Source organism: Hypanus sabinus, chromosome 12 (assembly GCF_030144855.1).
Source record: "Hypanus sabinus isolate sHypSab1 chromosome 12, sHypSab1.hap1, whole genome shotgun sequence".
Taxonomy (NCBI): Eukaryota; Metazoa; Chordata; class Chondrichthyes; order Myliobatiformes; family Dasyatidae; genus Hypanus; species Hypanus sabinus.
Genome location: NC_082717.1, coordinates 33,295,582 through 33,302,111, shown reverse-complemented (window position 1 = coordinate 33,302,111; position 6,530 = coordinate 33,295,582).

Sequence of the window (6,530 nt, the reverse complement as noted above, 5' to 3'; positions counted from 1 at the left end):
AGAGCGCTAAGAACACATCCCTGTGGTGTGCAAGTGTTGATTGTCAGCAAGGTAGAGATGTTATTTCCGATCTGCATAGATTGTGGTCCTCTGGTTAAGAAGTCAGGGATCCTGTTGCAGGGAGAGGTACTGAGGCCCAGGTTCTGCAGCTTTTTGATCAGAACTGTAAGGATGATGGTGGTGTCTGAAAAGAGGATGCTGTCCAAGTTGCATGCCATCTTGGACAATGACTCCCATCCACTCCATAATGTACTGGTTAGGCACAGGAGTACGTTCAGCCAGAGACTCATTCCACCGAGATGCAACACTGAGCGTCATAGGAAGTCATTCCTGCCTGTGGCCATCAAACTTTACAACTCCTCCCTGGGAGTGTCAGACACCCTGAGCCAATAGGCTGGTCCTGGACTTATTTCCACATTATATAATTATTTATGGTTTTATATTGCTATATTTCTGCACTATTTCTTGGTTGGTGCGACTGTAACGAAACCCAATTTCCTTCGGGATCAATAAAGTATGTCTGTCTATCTGTTTGTCTGATGGTGCTAATAAAAGCATCCTGACAGGGTTATTTATATCATCCAGGTGATCCAAGGCCATGTGAAAAACCATTGAGATTGCATTTGCTGTAGACCTATTGTGGCAATAGGCAAAGTGCAGTGGGTCCAGGTCCTTCCTGAGACAGGAGTTGATTCTATCCATGACCAACCTCTCAAAGCATTTCAACCCTACTGAACAATAGTCATTGAGACAGCTCATACTACTCTTCTTTGGTACTGGTGTAATTGTTGCCTATTTGAAGCAGCTGGAAATATCTGATTGTAGCAATGAGAGATTGAAAATATCTTTGAATACCCACACAAGTTGGTTGGCACAAATTTTCAGAGCCTTTCCAGGTATTCTATCTGGGCCTGATGCACTGTGAGGGTTTACTCTCTTGAAAGATGTTCTGACATTGGCCTCCAAGACAGAGATCACAGGATCACTGCATGCTGCAGGGATTCTTGTAGCTGTAGTTCTATTTTCCCTTTCAAAGTGATTGTAAAAGGCGTTGAGCTCATCTGGTAGAGAAGCATCACTGCTATTCCTGAAACGAGCAGTCAATGTTTCCACGGATGCTGCCCGACCTGCTGAGTTCCTCCAGCATGTAGTACGTGTTGCTTTGATCACAGCATCTGCAGTGTACTTTGTGTGACTGCTATTCCTGATTTTGGGCTATGCTTTGTATGAAGTAATGGCCTACAAACCCTGCCAGAGTTGAGGTGCATCCAATGTAGCCTCCAACCTCTCTCAGAAATAGCCCCCTGCAAGTCATCTGGTATTCCTGTACAGAGCTAAGTCAGTGCATTTAAGTGTCACAGATCTAGTCCTCAGCAGATAATGAACCTCTTGATTAATCCATGGCCTATTGCCATGATTTATGCCAGTGATAGTAAATCTGATTCTGATTTGCTCAGGAGGATGTGTCAAATGTTTCCTTAGGAGAGTAATGAGAGTATTTTAAGGGAGAGAGGATGGTGGCACCTTAACAAAGGTAAGCAATGGCATCTGCTTACTTATCATTTCAACCTGAAGAAGATGGCACCAGCAAACAATGCAATCAAAGGTGACGTCTTCAGTCAGTTCACAAAACTATTTCTTTTACTTCTTTTACTACTTCTTCCTCTTTCAAATATGATTCTGTTACTATTGGATCCTATGATTTACAGTTTGCTGGTGTGATTTCAGCCTGCCTGAGTGGTCTGGCACTTTGCTGTCTCCAAGGTTACGAGTGGAGTGTGTGGCCTGGAGAACAAGAAGCTGGAGAAGCTGGCTTCTCTAAGACAACTGGTGGAGATACTGTGGAGATGTGCGCGTACACACACACACACACACACACACACACACACACACACACACACACACACACACACACACACACACACACACACACACACACACACACACACACACACACACACACACACACACACCACCACCACCACCACCACGAGTCACATACATATCTGTTGAGATCAGGGGTCAATGGCCCAAAGAAGCTGAAGCGGGCACGAGCCCGCGATCAACTCTATTTCTTGCCAATCTTGCCAATTGAAGCGTCAAGCAAGATTGAAATCAACGAGGATGAGAACGGAAGGTGATTGGGTGTTCAGAGCCATCTGCCTACATTTGACTGTTCTCTCCCTCTCACTCAATGGTGCTGGAGTCTTGATGCACCATCAATAACTCACACTGAGACGTAAGGCGAGATATCGGCTTTTATTGACTGGAAGCAGGAGTGAGTGTCTATCATACAATGTCTTGGAGACTGAGGCCGAGCGTCAGGCCGCAGATCTCCTTTATACAGGGGCCTGTGGGAGGAGCCACAGGAGCAGTCAGCAGGGGCGTGTCCCGACAGGCACATAGTTCACCACAAGTCTTGAGTCTCAGGCAAGGTTTAATTGATGCAGTTTGTGGATTGGACTCCGTAGTTCAGGCTATGATGTGTTTCTAGTTTGTGATTGCTCCTTTTTTTAATTGCTATTTTGTGTGATTTTGATCCTGGTGGACTGGCTCTGCCATAGCACTAAATTGAACTGAACTGATCTAGACTGTTTCAATTACTTTGTGGCTTGATGTTTTATATTCTGTGTATTTCACTCATTTTTTGCTGTTTGCAGCGTGTTTTTTGCACGCTGGCTGTTGGATGCTGTTTTATGTATATGGTGTTTCTTTGCTTCGTGGCAGTCTGTGGGAAGAGAAATCTCAGGGTTATATACTGCATAAAAACTTTGATGATAAATGTACTTTGAATTTTTGAATCTTTAAATGCTCTCATCACATGTGAGATGGCATGACTTTTTTTATTTAAAGTCACAGATGTATTGTCTTACATAGGAATTCATTAACAATATAATAGAATTTTACATCCCTGTTATTTCAGTATAAAAAACTAAACTAGTGATTACCGGTCAGCTAAAGCATTCCATCCATGCAATGTCCCCGTGATAACATTTGGGCTAAGTTCATAGAACTGCCTAGGTTTATCAAACATTTTCTTGCAAAGTGACTTGTAACATACTGCAAAAAAGAGGAGAGAGAGAGAGAGAGAGAGAGAGAGAGAGAGAGAGAGAGAGAGAGAGAGAGAGAGAGAGAGAGAGAGAGAGAGAGAGAGAGAGATGATCATATCCCAGGCAATCACCAATAATGCTCTTCAAATGAACATATGAAGCACACTACAGCAGCTAGGTTTAAAAAAAAACATTTGAAACAATACACAACATACTTCTAATTGTATTATGACAGACTAAAAGCACTGGATTATAAATCCAATATTTATTTCAATCTTACTGAACAGTAAGATTGTAAGAACAGTTAATGTTACAGTGCTGAGATTTGGCATTGCATGTGTATACAGATCTTTCTGTTTGTCAGATTACATTTTGTCCTCATGTTTATTATGTCACCCACTCTTTATGTTGGCATCTTTCCATCAATTCTCCAATTATGAACAATGGGCTTCAATGTTCAAAAATATCTTTCTTAAACACTACAGCTTTGATTTATTTGGTTCAGTCAGAAACATCATACCAAATAGAATTTTATAATTCATCTTTATAGTTGAGACGTTTTCTTTACCTCTTCGTTCAAGTTAAAACACAGATGATGAAATCCACATTGTCAGCATTTAAAACAGTTGTGAGATGACTTACTACCAGCAAGATTCATCCTCTTCAAAACTGGCTTCTCTAAGACAACTGGTGGAGATACTGTGGAGATGTGCACATACACACACACACACACACACACACACACACACACACACACACACACACACACACACACACACACACACACACACACACACACACACACACACACCCACCCACCCACCACCGCCACCATGAGTCACATACATATCTGTTGAGATCAGGGGTCAATGGCCCAAAGAAATAATTATATGAATACTTTCCCCCTCCCCCACCTTTTACTCTGACTTCTCATCTTTTTTTCTCCAGTCTTGATGAAGGGTCTCTGCCCGAAATGTCAACTGTTTACTGTTTTCCATAGATGCTGCCTGGCTTGTTGAGCCCCTCCTGCATTTTGTGTATGTTGCTTGGATTTCCAACATCTGCAGATTTTCTCTTGCTCATAGTAAACATGATTGGAAGCAGGTGGAATTAGAAATCAAGAATATTTGGAAATCAGGTCTACAGGAATTACAAGGAATTCAGTTGAAATTGAAACCGTATTTGTCCAGTATAAGATGAGAACAACAGATATGTTGCATTGGCAGAAGGGGTAAAAATAAGACACAAAACTGGCACTATCTCACAGCTCCAGGTTTCTGGATTCAATTCTGACTTTGGGTCCCGCCTGTGAGGCACTTGCACATTTTTCCTGTGACTGCTTGGGTTTCCTCCATTACTTCCTGCAAAGTGAAACCCAATAGCATGAATGGCAGCGATGTTTCACTACCAGATGAACTCAACGCCTTCGATGCACACTTTGAAAGGGAGAACACAACTACAGCTGTGAAGATCCCTGCTGCACCTGATGACCCTGTGATCTCCATCTCAGAGGCAGATGTTAGGCTGTCTTTAAAGAGAGTGAACCCTCACAAGGTGGAAGATCCTGATGGAGTACCTGGGAATACTCAGACAACCTGTGCCAACCAACTAGAGTATTCAAGGACATTTTCAACCACTCACTGCTACGGGCGGAAGTTCCCTCTTGCTTCAAAAAGGCAACAATCATACCAGTGCCTAAGAAGAATAATGTGGGCTGCCTTAATGAGTATCGCTCAGTAGCACTCACATCAACAATGATGAAATGCTTTGAGAGGTTGGTCATGACTAGACTGAACTCCATTCTCAGCAAGGACATGGACCCACTGCAATTTTCCTATTGCCACAACAGGTCAAAGGCAGATGCAATCTCAATGGCTCTCCACACGGCTCTAGGCTGCCTGGACAACACAAACACAAATGCTGTTCATCAACTATAGCTCAGTATTTAATACCATCATTCCCACAATCCTGATTGAGATGTTGCTGAACGTGGGCCTCAGTACCTCCCTCTGCAATTGGATCCTCAACTTACTAACCAGAACACCACAATCTGTGCGGATTGTTGATAACATATACTCCTCGCTGAAGATGAACTCTGGCATACCTCCAGGATGTGTGCTTCGCCCACTGCTCCTGTATACACATGACTGTGTGGTTAGGCATAGCTCAAATACCATCTATAAATTTGCTGATGATACAACCATTGTTGGTAGAATCTCAAGTGGTGATGAGAGGGTGTACAGGAGTGAGATATGCCAACTAGTGGAGTGGTGCTGCAGCAGCAACCTGGCACTCAACGTCAGTAAGATGAAAGAGCTGATTGTGGACTTTTGGAAGGGTAAGACAAAGGAGCACATACCAATCCTCATAGAGGGACAAGAAGTGGAGAGAGTGAGCAGCTTCAAGTTCTTGGATGCCAAGGATCTAACCTGGTTCCAATGTATCAATATAGTTATAAAGGAGGCAAGACAACAGCTATTCTTTATTAGGAGTTTGAAGAGATTTGGCATGTCAACAAATACACTCAAAAACTTCTATAGTTGTACCATGGAGAGCATTCTGACAGGCTGCATCACTGTCTGGTATGGAGGGACTACTGCACAGGACCGAAAGAAGCTGCTGAAAGTTGTAAATCTAGTCAACTCCATCGTGGGCACTAGCCTACTAAGTACCCAAGACATCTTTAGGGAGCGGTGTCTCAAAAAAGCAGCATTCATTGTTAAGGACCTCCAGCACCCGGGGCATGCCCTTTTCTCACTGTAACCATCAGATAGGAGGTACAGAAGCCTGAAGGCACACTCTCAGCAAATCAGGAACAGCTTCTTCTCCTCTGCCATCTAATTCCCAAATGGACATTGAATCTTTGGACACTACCTCATTCTTTTTTAATATATGGTATTTCTGTTTTTGAACGTTTTTTAAATCCGTTCAATATATGTAATTGATTTGCTTGAGTATTTGTTATTGTCATGGTCTGGTCCGTTAAATCCGCATTCCGGTTCACAGTCCAGTCCATGCTCCTTATTCCAGGTTTTCCAGATTTCCCCAGTTTCTGTTGAGGCATCTGATTCTCGTTTGGGCTGGCTTCATAAATACCTTCACGATAGAGCCTCTGGCTGCTGGATTGTTCCTGTTCAAACCCCCTGTCTGTATCCCTTCCCTTCACCTTCCTCCTGGAGCATTGCCTTTGCCGTTGTCAAGTTCAACCACTGGAGCAAGATAGGAACTGTATTTTGTAGTTTTGAACTGTCTCTGTGTCCTCGCCTTTGCTAGGTAGGTCTGGTTGTCTGCTGCTACCTTATGTTGGGAACTGTCTTGTTGTATTCTGCATTCTGTGTAATGGGTCCTGGCTCCATGTCCTGTATCTAAGGAGGGGTCCTGACTCTGTGTTCCATGTTCATGTCTCTTTCTCAACCAAGTCAGCTTCGGTGTCTTGTCCAGTCCTAGCATCTTGTCCTGTCCTTGCCATGGCTTTGTGTT